Below are 14,100 nucleotides of genomic sequence, written 5' to 3' on the forward strand. Positions count from 1 at the left end.
TCTCGTCGTAACATTCGCCAATATGATATGAAACTCGGGTCACATTACTGGCTAGGTTTGAACTCTGGCTGTGTCGAAGGGATTATTCGGCCAGTGCACAGCACCGTTTCTATATATGCATCGAACGCGATCAATAAATGGTTCATTCCACACAAGTAACATCACTTGACGTGGTATACACCACTCGCGCCATGAGCTGTGGTATCTCTTTTGCTATATTAATGAGAAGGAGCTTATACGAAATAGTTGTTTATAAGCAATTACTCGTACACCGTTACTAAATTTATGTAGAGCTCATTTTTTCGTAGCAGATCAAAACAAATTTTGTTCGAGTACGCGTGTTTATACAATGTTCCTTTCTGTTATCGCTGGCTTTGCGACGACCCAATAATGGAACAGTCTAAAACCGGCTTTCCTATAAATGTGGAATGTAGCACTTTCAAATTTAACGCTTGCATTGTGGAAACTTCCTCTAACAACGGAAATAAATCGGGATCATACCAGGCTGTAACAAGTCATTCTGGAATCGAAGTTTCGCGTGCTCATACGTGAAAGGCTGTCGCCAAGCTGAAAGCCGTTAACACAATATATCGGTCAAAAAATTTTAGAGAGCGTAGTAATAGGCTTGCCTGTTATAGCCTTTAGTGTCCAGTTACAGTACTGCACGTCGTAAGTTTTCTTCTCTTTTCGTTTTAATGTGTTGCCCAAAGGGATTGAGTGCTGAATGATTGATAGATATGTGCGATTTGATGCCTCGAAACCACCATATGATTATGAGAGAAGCCATAGTGGAGTGCTCCGGAAATGTGCACCATCTGGGGTTCTTTAACGGGCACTCAAATCTGATTACACGGGCCTACATCATTTTTGCCTGCATCGAAAATGCATCCACTGCAGCCGGAACTCGAACCCGCGACCTGCGAGTCAGCATTTTTTCAGCGTTGAAGGGCCTCGAATCAGAGTTTAGGCTTAGTCCCACTGAACGACGTCCCGCCCGTATCGCAACGGCCAACTCGGCACGCAAGGCCCCAGAGATAAACCCAGCCCGAAATATGACGCGCTTATGCGGAGTATTCGCGTTTAAGTTGGCTTCCCGCCACAATGTGTCGATAAGCGCTTTCGTCCAGCTCAGCTCCAGAACAAAAGGCTTCCGAATAAGGGAAGGAGGAGAAAACAAAAGAAAGAAGCAAACAAAGAAAGAAAGGCCGGGTTGGAAGTGGGGCGGAGCGTACTGGAAACTCGACACTGCAATCAATTACGCGGCGCGCTGTGGAGGCTGCGGGGCTGAAGACTGGCAGGCGGCTTCCAGCTTGAGCTCTGTGGAAAACAAAGGGGCCGCACCTATAGGCAAACGGAAGTCGAACCCGGCTCCCGCGCAAACACTGCGTGCAGGCACGCGAGCGCCTATAGCGTGTCGGTTGCTTGTGCTGTTCAACAAGTCTCGGCATTATACGAGCAACTCCCGCGTGGACACGCTATGAAGAATGACGAAACGAGAGGAGGGAGACAGTTACGCAGAAAGGGCGAGGTACGAAGCGAACGCGCGGCAAGCCGCCCTTAAAAAATATTAAAACAAAGAAATAAAAAGTGGGCGACTCTGTGCGACGCATAATGGCGCTATAACATTATGCATGTCCGCATCTGTTCATTTCATTTGTTTGTTATTTTTTTCGTGTAGAGCTTTCACCTTGTCGCATCCGTTTTCAGAGAAGTGGGCGCAGCCGCCACACGCAATGCGTGGCGGCGGGTATTGTCGCGGAAAGAGAGAGAGGGAGATCTAGCGAGCGATTAAAAGCACGCTGTGCACAAGGCCTAAGATCCATCTCGTGCCCCCGGGTACTTTTACACACCCCCGCCGCAAGCGGCACCGAAAGAGAAAAAAGCGCGCGATTTCGCGGAAACACGACGCCACGGTATTGTATAATGACGGTAACCGCTCGTCTTGTCTGGCAAGGCAACAACCCGCCAATTAAAGGCGGGGTGCCGGAAAAAGAAACAACAGACGCGCTGGATCTATTTTTGTCTCCTTTATGTTTTTTTAGAGCAAGGAGAAGACGTTCCCTAAGTTCAAGAGCAAAGGCAGACGCTGAACGTTCGAGAATGGCAGTGGGAGGCAACAGAAACAATTCGTACAGTTCGTGCGTTTAAGAACGTATATGTACAGCCGTGCAAACTGCACAAAACGATGCGTTTTGGGGGGACGGGCATGCGTCACCTGCGCAAAAGAGGCAAGGACGGATCGGTGGGAGGCAACAGCAGATCCGTGAAGAGGTATACGTGTATACAGGACTTTCGTTTATGTTTTTTGTTTTTGTTTTTCGTACTCGAGGCCGACCTCTCCGTTCACGCTCGTTAGTTTTTTTTTTTTTTTTCTTCGCAATAGCGACGGAGGGGATTCGGCTGTTTTCTAGGAAGTCCCTCGGCAGCCGGCGTCTCTACCTACGCCGTAACGAGACCTGTGCCGCGCGCTGAGCGACAGTGGGAGGGGCGGTCGGAAGCTCATTAGGCAATTAAAGGTCATTTAGAGAAACGCCTCCTCTGGAAAAGGACGGACGGAGAAGAAGAAATGGACACCAAAGCGAAAGCGAAACGCGTGGAGGTCACGCAGGTATACGTGTCTCGGATACCACGGCTGGAAGGTGAACTTACAGAGGTTATAAGGGAAGGTGCCCGCTCTCCTTTGCGCACCTGTGTTTTACAAACGTTGGTGTTTCTCGCGGAGACCTATGCCTAGAGGGCGTTGCAGTGGAATCCGAGTTCAAGTTCAAAGTTCGCGCTGAGAAGTGAGCAGCGTGACGATGAACTCAATCCCGATTCAGTCGAAATTCGCAGAGTCGCGAAAGACGAAATGAACACGTACGTAGTTACACACTTGCTGAGAGCAGCTCTTCGTTGATTAATGTATCCATTACGCTCTTTAGTTCCCGGTGTTTTTTTGTTTGTTTGTTTCGTTGACCTCTATCAACGTGCCTCCAAACTTCGTGCCTCGAAAACTTTCCTCTCCTAAGTCAACCGGCCGAACAAATTACGGGCGTTCCCGGTAAACGTTTAAGAACGATCTAGAACCAATCTCTTCCGGTGAGTTCGCATTCACGACGTCGATCCTTTAGTGTTTTTTTCTTTCGCTCAGATCTTTGAGATTCCAAGTGGCAGTGAACGAACTATCTGCGAAGTGCCTGTTGTGTCGTTATATAGGGCCACGCTCGCGAAAGCGCGCGCAGCGCGAGAGAAGGCGAGAAATTGAGGACGCAATTATGCGCGCTCTCCTACAGCAGTGCACCCGAAAGCGATGTCGCGTCAGTCGTCGCAGCTGCAAAGCGCCGCTGTCGTGTGATGTGTAATTAGCGTGACGCAACGGTTCTCTCGACTCCCTCTCTCCCCAACCTCCCCTCACCCTTCGCTCGTGTAGTCTGCTATGTGTAGAGGTGTATTTACGAAGAAGACGCCAACTTTCTCACCACGCCATCAACCGTGAATGCATGCCTGGAACACGAAGCTCCGGTTTGATAATGGCGCGATTACACGACGGTGGTCAGCGAGTGCAATGCGGTGCAATGAGTAGGTGCGATGTCGCAATGACGTCGCTCCTGAAGAAATCCAAGCTTCGTTCGTGGAAAGGTCGCTGCTCGAGCGAATACCTCAAGAGCTATGTGTTTGCTAATTCTTGGGCATTGCTTTGCGTAGAAAAATCGCGCATACTGCTGCGATGTCGTAACGCCGTTTTGCCGGAGTGAAATTTAGGCGTTTTTGAAATTGAAATTTTATTCCGCAACAAAGTAGGGCTCAGCTTGAGTAGCCCTGACCCCCTAGTAGACAGAGTAGCCCAATATACGTGCGGATAAAGACAACCAAAATACAATTGTTTCTCAATGTGCATTAAACAAAGAAACAATGAAAAATTACAATGCAGGAATGAAAAATGTAGTCATCAGGCCGCATCTATATATAAACAGTAATCGCAATTATTTTAGCGATGTGCGAGATATGTCAATGTTATGTTCCCTGATTAGGCAGTTTAAAAGTAAAGGCAGTTGAAACTTTAACAATTTATTTCTGTATTTCGTTCTACATTTTGATATGTACGAAACTTCCGGTTGACGTACATTATAAGCAGGAAATTTTTCTACAACCCACTTTTCTTCGAGGGGTGACATACGGCAGCTCCCTCGACCTTGCCTTTGTCTCCAACTCCCTCGCGAGATACGTCAAGTGGTTTCCAGATGTTGAGACACGAGGAAGTGATCACATTCCAATCTACCTTAACATCAAAGGCTTGTCTAGTTATGGTCCATGGAGGACCATTCGAGCAGTCCAATGGACCAACTTCAAATCTGACATGGAAGATGCTTGCAGCGATGGCCTACGATCTGGGTTAGAGCAAACAATTAAGAGCACAATGCAAAACGCCACTTGCACGGTGACAATATCTTCCACACGAAACGACTTTGATATAGAGTTGGAGCGACTCAGAGCACTGCGACGCCGGGCGGAGCGTCGCTATTGGCGTACAAAATCAATTCACGACCTTAGGGCAGCCAGGAGGATGCAAAAGAAGATTCGGCGTCGCATGGATAGATTAGCGTCGGAACAATGGACAACGTTTTGCCAGTCACTAGACCCTCGCAAGCCACTCTCACACATTTGGAAAACGGTGCATGGTCTGCACCGTTTTCCAAATGGATGTCCTTCCCTACGGAACAGCGCTTTCCATTCAAAGCGCTCGCGCTATTTCAAAGGAGGAAGGACATCGATGTCGCAGAATATTTCTGTGCGCAGATCGTCAACCAAGCCACTCGTCCAGATTCTCCAGTGAGAGGTGACGTCCCCCGTTCCCGTGACTACCACATGGACCTCCCTTTTACAATGGAGGAGCTCGAGGCGGCACTAGCTCTCGGCAGGCGTTCAACTTCTCCGGGCCCAGATGGTATTCCGTACCGAGCCTTGTGCAACCTTGGGGAAGGTGCAAGGAGAGAACTGTTGAGCCTCTACAACATCACGTGGCAGGATGGCAATGTTCCTGATGACTGGAAAGTAAGCCACTTGTTACCCATCTTCAAGCAGGGCAAATCCCCACTCGAACTCACCTCATACCGCCCAATAGCACTGGCCAGCTGCATAGGGAAGATAATGGAACGGATGATACTAGGCCGCCTGGAGTGGTATCTTGAATACTACAAGATTTATCCGAATTCAATGGCTCGTTTCCGACGCGACCACTCTTCTATTGACAATGTCGTTGATCTAGTTTCGTACGTTCAGCACGAAAGATCCCGTAAGCGACTATCTGCAGCATTGTTTCTAGATGTGAAAGGCGCTTATGATAATGTACTACATGAAGCCATTTTGGGTGGTCTTACGGTGGTTGGCCTTGGTAGTCGAGTCTTTCGGTGGATTTCGAGTTACCTGGCTGCAAGATCATTCTTTGTGTTAACAGAAGATGGCCCAACTACGAGACGCTATACTTCAAGGGGTGTTCCTCAAGGTGGAGTTCTTAGCTCGACGCTATTCAATCTTGCAGTAATTGGCCTTGCTGAATACTTGCCAAGCACCATTAAAATCTCAATATACGCAGACGACATCTGTGTCTGGACTTCTGCAGTAACACGTCCTCAGATACGTTCCCGGCTTCAATAAGCAGCATCTATGATTGCCAACTACATTTAAAACAAGGTCTCAGCATATCACCAGAAAAATGCGCGCTGGTTGCCTTCACTCGCAAAGCAATGACTTCTTATGTCATCTCAATCTGCGGCCGACCGATTTCTTACGTCAAAACCCACCGGTTTCTGGGCATCATTTTTGATAGGGACCTCTGTTGGAGTCCGCATGGGACCTATATGAAGAAGCGCCGGACCGCTATTTCCAAACTGTTCAAGTTCCTGGCAGGAAAGACGTGGGGAATGTCAGTACACGCAATGATGGAGCTCTACAGAGCCCTGTTTCTCGGTTTCCTCAGATATAGCTTGCCCGTGCTCAGCAATACCTGCAAGACCAATGTTCGTGTTCTACAGGCAGTACAAGCCCAAGCGCTGAGAGTGTGCCTCGGTCTGCCCAGATGTACGTCAACGGAAGCCACAATTGCAATTGCTGGTGACTATGCGATACAAACTCACATTGTTGTAGAAGTCCTGAGAACACACATCAGACACTTCGCAAGTGCTCCCTGTCATCACCTTGCACTGTTGCCTTCAGAGAGGCGCCAAGCATCATTCGCCAAAATGATAGGGAAATACAACGATAAACTTCCCTCGGGCTTCACTCCTGCATCTAAACCATCCATACCACCTTGGTGTCTTATTCGACCCACAGTGCATCTTAATGTACCAGGGATCCGGGGGAAATCCGAGCTTTCGTCGCCCGTGCTGAAACAACTGTCTCTTCTTCTTTCGCACGAGAAATATTCAGACAGCAAACATGTATACACCGATGGTTCCACGAACCGCCAGTGTTCGTCAGGGGCAGTAGTTGTCCCAGCAAGAGGTGTTACCATCAGCTTTAAGACTGACCACTCCACGGCATCTACAGCAGCGGAACTAGCTGCTTTGCGCGCTGCAATCTGTGTGGTCAATCGGGAACCACCGCAACAATGGTCAATTTTCAGCGACTCAAGGGCTGCCCTACAATCTGTGCTCTCAGCACTGCGTCGCGGGCCATACGAACAGCTTGTTTTCGAAATTAGATGCCTTCTCCACACTTCACACGAGAAAGGGCATCATGTGACGCTTCAATGGCTGCCAAGTCACTGCGGCATCATAGGGAACGAACATGCCGATACTGCCGCGCGGGCAGCCCTTGAAGGAACACGAGGAGAAGCCATACCACTTTCGCGGACCGATGCTGCCAGTAATCTTCGGCGACTTGCGCGTGAAATCACGTTTTCACTATGGTGCCCACCAAGCATCGATACGAATCGTCAACACCACCTGTCCTCTTTAATGGCTTTCCGCATGCCCACTGGACTCGACCGAAGAGAAGCCACCCTTCTTCATCGCTTATGGCTAGGAGTGGTATTTACAGAATCTTATTTCTTTGTCATAGGAATGGCGGACAACGGTCTCTGCGATCCCTGTCATTGCGAAGAGACGCTACACCACATACTGTTCGACTGTCCGTTGTATGACATCCAGATACAGTCACTGGCGTCTGCTTTTGCGCGCATCGACAACAGCCAAATGTCTGTGGACACTCTTCTGTCAAGTGCCCGAGAAAAGAAAATGCAACAGAAGGCGACGAAAGCTCTGTTGAAATTTCTACGCGACACGGACTTGAACAAGCGACTGTAATAGCAATGTCACACACCGCGAAAGACAAGACTGGACTATGACTGAGTGTGCGCGCGTGTGCTGCCGAATGTGCTCTGTTACTCTCTTCCCTCTCTGCTCACTATCTTTCATCTCCCCCATCCCTCTCCCATGCGCAGGGTAGCAAGCCGGCTGCCTATAGGCTGGTTAACCTCCCTGCTGTTCTTTTCTCCCTATTTTCCTTCCTTCGTTCCTTCCTACAACCTAGCTATTCTAGCAATCATATCATTATTTTTCGATAAACCGAATTGTATAAGCGACTTAGGTTGTAATTGTATATTGATGCAACCTGAACGATGCAGTGTTTTTTAAACAATTCTGCTGTGTGGCAGTGACGTGGTACTTTAGAGGCAAGACGCTGAACATTCTTTTGCAAAATGGTAAGTTTGCTAATGTTTACAGTTGTCGTTGTGGACCATACATGAAAGGCATTTTTCAATAAAGAAGAAAACAACGAGTTGTATATAAGCATGTTTACAGGAACAGGAAAGTAGTAGCAATGGCGGTACATAACACCGATTATCCGAGATAGTTTTGTAATAATATGGTTCACGGGACCATACCACGTCATGTTTTGTGAAAAATACACTTATAATGATTTAAAATTTTTGACGACTTCGATTTCTGCGTTATTTAATGAAACGATGGGAAACTGAACTTGTGGGTTGCATATGTGAAATAAAACAGCCTTTGTTTCATTTATATTTAGTTTTAAGAAATTTTCTTGGGCCCATTACTTAATTTTAGAAGATGCATTATATGCTCGGTTACTGGATCGCTGCTACATCAGCTTGAAAAAAACAAACTCGTATCGTCCCCGTATATATTAATTGGGCTGTTTCATCAATACAAAATATCTCATTAACGTAGAGCATAAAGAGAAACGGTCCCAAGATTCCATGCCCTGCGGGACGCCTGTCTTAATAGATTTTGTTGCGGAAATATTGCCATGAATTACGACGAATTAAGTGCGGTGTTGCAAGTATGAAGTGAACAATTTGTGCGCAACGCGACTTATACCATAATTATCCGACTTTTGTAGGAGAATTTAATTATTAATGAGGCCGAAGGCCTTTTAGAAATCAAGAGAAAGACCGAGTACCATGTTACAGAACGGCTTATCGATCGCAATGACTTTTCATTGCGATCGATAACCCAGCACACTGGAACACCCCATAAGGATAGTGACCGCGACTCTATTCTCCTTGAAGCGTACTTCTGATGCATAGTTTAGCAGCAATTTCAAAAATTCAAATGTTCACGAATAACTGGAGGCGCATTTATTTGCAGCTAGCAAAAAAATGGGTGTCTTTGGGCTTTCATTGTTAAAACATTGATGTGTTACACTGTTTAACCCTTGCGGACCGTTGTAGCTGCATTTTTGTATATGTATATATAGGTGTAGATCCTAAGCTTCTAGCTCGCAGTCACCCTGGGGGATCGGCCAACGATCCGGTTCCTGCGGAAAAAATCATATAATTAAAAATCACAAAAGAGAACAATTCCTCTCTTTTTGCACAAAAAATATTTTTATAAAAATTATTTCTGTGGAAAAAAAATTATGAGCACAATACTCGCATTTCATCTTTACATGCTCACCATGACTTCAGCGTTAGCATAGTCATCGTTCAGCCAGCAGCCTATGCCGAAAAAAGTGTTCGAAGTAAGCACTGAAGGACTCATAAGCGGTCACATGCAGGCATCAACCCAGCAATTCGGACCATTTTCGGCCTCCGTATCTCGCGTAGATAATGTGCGCACGGTCAAGATTCAGCTTTCCGTGGGCCCTAGATAATACAAAAGAATATATTCAATTTTCTCCTTTTCGCCACTTTGTGTTGACGGATTGTTCATTCAGCTGTAAGGCCGATATCAGACACAGTTATCCAAAAACGAGGACATGGCCACGCCGCGGTGGTCTAGTGGCTAAGGTAACCGGCTGCTGACCCGCTGGTCGCGGGATTGAATCCCTGCTGCGGCAGCTGCATTTTGAATAGAGACGAAAATGCTGTAGGCCCGTGTGCTCAGATTAAGGTGCATGCTAAAGAACCCCAGGCAGTCGAAATTTCCAGAGCCCTCCACTATGGCGTCTCTCATAATCATATATGGTTATTTTTAAAGGTTAAACACCACATATCAATCAATCAAATCAATCAGAAACCAGGACACATTGCGCCAATGCAGTCGACAGTAGGCATATGGATGGTATCCGGTGGGCATGACCGGACGCGAACGTAATGGTTAACATGTGTATCAACTAAATTCATCGATAGTCAAGTGAACAACTGCCGGTTTTTCACGTCGGAAAACCTTGATATAATTGTGAGGGTCGCCGTAGGGGAAAGCTTCGGATATCTCAGCCACATGAGTTTTTTGACGCGCGCTATAGTTTAAGTACTCGGTCGTCAAACATTTTCGCCGCCATCAAAAAATACGGCCGCCGTGGCCGACATTCGACACCGCGATTTCCGAATTAGCATTCAAGTTTCAAGTTTCAAGTTTATTATTTCCAAAAACAAGTTACGAAATCTAGGATATACAAACGAGGGTCTAAGAGCCAGAGACATTAGTGGGACCCTCGGTTCGTCGATACAAAATGATGGGAAAATTTATACAGAGCAACAGAAAATTCTTACAATATACCGACATCAAAATACACTTTTACATCACAAATCAAGCCAAAACACATAACATGGTATAAATGGAACCGAAGAACAAGCAAGTTCAACAGGTAAACGATCACAAATATGGTTATTCAAGAAAATGTTTTATGACGGACTTTTTGAACAAACGAAATGAAGTACAACGCTTAATGCTGGAAGGTAACGCATTCCCAAAGGATATCGCACTGAAAGCGGAGGTTTTTCGCCAATAATTAGTCTGAGCGGGGGGTAACAGGATATTTTTATGAGCCGCAAATCTGGTCACATTATTGAAGCACCATAACAAGTAGGCCACCCTGGCGGGTGACAGTGAAATATCGGGTAGACGTCAACAAACAGGCAATTAGTTTTTGATGTTACTTTCATAAGTTTCGATGTTACCAACTTTCATAAGTTTTCAATGTTACCAACGTTCAGTGGCGATAAAAAGAAAACAGGCGCACACGTTTTCAATACCATCTCTCTTCAACACATCGTTCACTTATGTGCGAAAAGATTATGCCCTCAAAAAAGAAAAAAAAAGAAAGGTCTGTAGTTTTTTACATGTCCGAGGACTGAATTCCTCATGCCCTGTATCATCATCAGCATTTTATCTTGCTACGTATATTTTTCTGGAGACAGTAGTCACAAATATTCGCTGCTATCTTCGCTACATGCTCGCTGTATGAAGTTGAGCATTGTTCGTAGCGTTGCCCTGCAGTATGCGGACGCTGTGATGCAATTCCACTGTGTCAACCAATAGGTTTCCTAATTTGTACAGCCTAAGTAGAATATTTTGCACACAAATTAAAGAGACCTGTCCGTGGTTATGAGCCACGAATGCTCAGTCACAATACATGATGGGAGTGCACCAAGAGGTCCGCATGCATCGACAGCTCACACATTACTAACCGCACATGTTACACAGGCAGCGGGACGCATGGCTTGCGACCGAAGACAAGCAGAGCCCCATAGCTTTGCTTGACCACGCCCAGCGAGCCCCTCGTGCCAGTGGAGTCCCAGACCAAGGACCCGGCCGTAACTGGCTGCATTTAATTTCTTTCTCTGACTTGAGCTTCCTCCGCCTTTTCTTGTTCACTGCCTCATGCAGCGTACAGAAACCAACAGGCCGAATGGAAACTCACACGCAGACTACATAATAGATGGCGCTACTTGCCCGGACGGCCGTTTCGAAAACACACGATGCGCTTCGATGGTACTAACAAGTTCGAATGAAAGCGAGCACAAACCTGAACAATTTCGGCTCACATGTGTTGTTGAAAATAGGTTTTTGATACAGATTGTAGCAAACGCACTCGAGTGCGAGCGAGTGCACGGACTGAAGAAAAAAGAAAAGCGTTGTGAACTGCTACGTCATTATGTATTGTTGTGTGAGCGTGTATTATTTGTATTGTATTTGTTTCTGGATGACAATAACGTCAGCGTGTTTATATTTTAAAGACAGTACAAAGATTTATTTTTCAATGTGGGATGTACATATATGTATGAAAACTACAATCGCAATGAGTGTTCCACGTTAGCGCGCTGCCCTAGAAGTGTCATTCGCAATTTATACCGCAATGATACCTCAGCTCTGGCCTTCTATATTATTTTTGTGCTTTATTTTATGGGACTGTGAAGTAGAAGTGATGTTTTAAATAGTTCCCTTTTTTCCATAGTCTCCTCTTTTCTGATTAGCAGAATGAAAAATAACCTTGACATTATTTGAATTGATTGAGTATCGAATATCGTCCTACTGCGACGACACTACGGGCTACAAAGCCGACTTACAAGTACGATACGTGCCACCACACCAGATTAAAGTGGTTTGCTACCACCGTCCATTCTGCACGAGAGTGTAACAGCGCCGATTCCGCAAGCCTTGTCGAGCGTTAACTTATACGTCTCACCTTGGGGAGGTGAGCACCACCTTCAACTTGCACCAGATATTTATGACCTTACTGTGCTATGGTGACGGTGAAGTGCGACTTCATGTGTGTGCTCTCTCCTCTCTCTTTCCATCTAAAGCTCCCTCACCCCCTTTTCTTTGTGTATGGTAGCATATAAGTCCTCTCAGATTGGGTAACATCCCTGCCTTTTCCTCGCTTCCTACACGTCTCACCGATAAAGAGGCGATAATAGTGATGATAATATTATCTGGGGTTTTACGTCTCCAAACCACGATTTCATTATGAGATGCACCGTAGTGAACGGCTGTGGAAATTCTGACCATCTGGTGTTCTTTAACGTGCACCAACGTCGCACAGCGCACGGGTATATGTCATTTAGCCTCCATCAAAATGCGACCGCCACTGCCAGGATACAGCCTGCGACCTTCGGTTCCACAGCTGAGCACCCAATAGCCACTGATCCACCGAGGCGGACATAAAGAGGGAGACACCCCGGAGGAGGGTCCTGGCGTGTCCACAAATTTTCTCGTGTCCAAAACCTGCCCCACCCCTCTGCCCCCCATTCAAAATAGAACACCTTACTGAACATGTTATCTGTGGCGCTAAGCTTAGAACATGAAGATGGGAAAGGAAGAAAGACAGATGAGCGTCATCTGTCTTTCTTCATCCCTCCATCTTTATGTTTCAAGCCTTGAACCGCAAATGACATGTTCAGCTAACTTACGCACCAACTCATCCAGAAAACAAAATCACAGTATATCTACGGAGTGAATGATGATCAGTAAGGCGAAGCGTCCATCCACCCATCTGTGCTTCCACCCGTTCCTCGTCTGTCTGTCTGTCTGTCTGTCTGTCTGTCTGTCTGTCTGTCTGTCTGTCTGTCTGTCTGTCTGTCTGTCTGACTGTCTATCTATCTATCTATCTATCTATCTATCTATCTATCTATCTATCTATCTATCTATCTATCTATCTATCTATCTATCTATCTATCTATCTATCTATCTATCTATCTATCTATCTATCTATCTATCTATCTATCTATCTATCTATCTATCTATCTATCTATCTATCTATCTATCTATCTATCTATCTATCTATCTGTCTGTCTGTCTGTCTGTCTGTCTGTCTGTCTGTCTCAACGTTTATAGATACTTTTTCAGTTCCGTAACTCCGCCGCCGCAGGCGGCCGCCGGTTTTACCCGGGCAGTGAGATGGCGCCACAGTCGCGAGTTGCGCTGTCGCGGGCGCACGTGTTGCCGGTGTTGCTCCTCCCCGCAGTTGCTTGGCCGCGTGCGCGGCTGTCATCGCGCTTTTTTTTTCTCGTTGTTGTGACCGTGCGCGCACGTGGTTATCCTCGAAGACTTCGATCATCTGTGAATTGTGACAACCTAGCACTACCGGCCACAGGACGTCTCGGAGCTGCCAAGCTTTACGATGCCAACTTGCTTCGTGCCCGGCTGCACCAGCGGGTACAAAAGCAATCCAGAAAAGCGGCACTTTTTTGCACCGCCGTCCGATCCGCAGCTGCTTGAAAGGTGGGTGAGAGCTATTCCCCGCGCCGATAAACTTCTGAGCAAGACATGCAAAGTGTGTGACGTGCATTTTATGCAACATGACATTGTGAAGACTTACAAGCATGTCATTGACGGCCAGGTTGTTGAAATAGACCGCGGCTGTTGGGCATTACAGCCTGAAGCCGTGCCGTGTCAATTTCCGAATGTTCCAAGCTATTTGTCAAAAACAATAAAGAGGCGGCGGTCGCCTAAGGATAGGGCCAGCTTACCCAACAAAGTCGTACTTGTTGCTACGCCATCAGATGAGTACCAGCAAGAAGTTCCTGATCCCGTGCACGACATTGATTTCGCACAGATTGTCGAAAACGGCTCATCTTTAAAGCTTCCGAAAAACTGGAGAATGGCGGACCTTGAGGAGGACACTGGTAAACCTCGGCAGGTTATCTTTTACAAGGCGGGAATGAAGGACGATGTTTACGCGATCCTGAAGAGCGTCGCGATTCACGAGGACCTCACGTACGTCATCCATGCAAATGGAAGACTGTTGCGCAGCTGGGATGCAGAGATTAACATATTTTCTGCGCAAGATGTGGAAGCGATTGTACAAATTGTGCACGCAAAACAATTTTGCCGTGGTTGCCCTCTTATCGATGTCACCAACTCCAGCAGAGTGACAAAAAAAGTTGGAGGTAGGCTTCATCACAACGATTGCGCCGTTCTGACTGACGCAGAT

Source organism: Rhipicephalus microplus, chromosome 2, assembly GCF_043290135.1.
Source record: "Rhipicephalus microplus isolate Deutch F79 chromosome 2, USDA_Rmic, whole genome shotgun sequence".
NCBI lineage: Eukaryota > Metazoa > Arthropoda > Arachnida > Ixodida > Ixodidae > Rhipicephalus > Rhipicephalus microplus.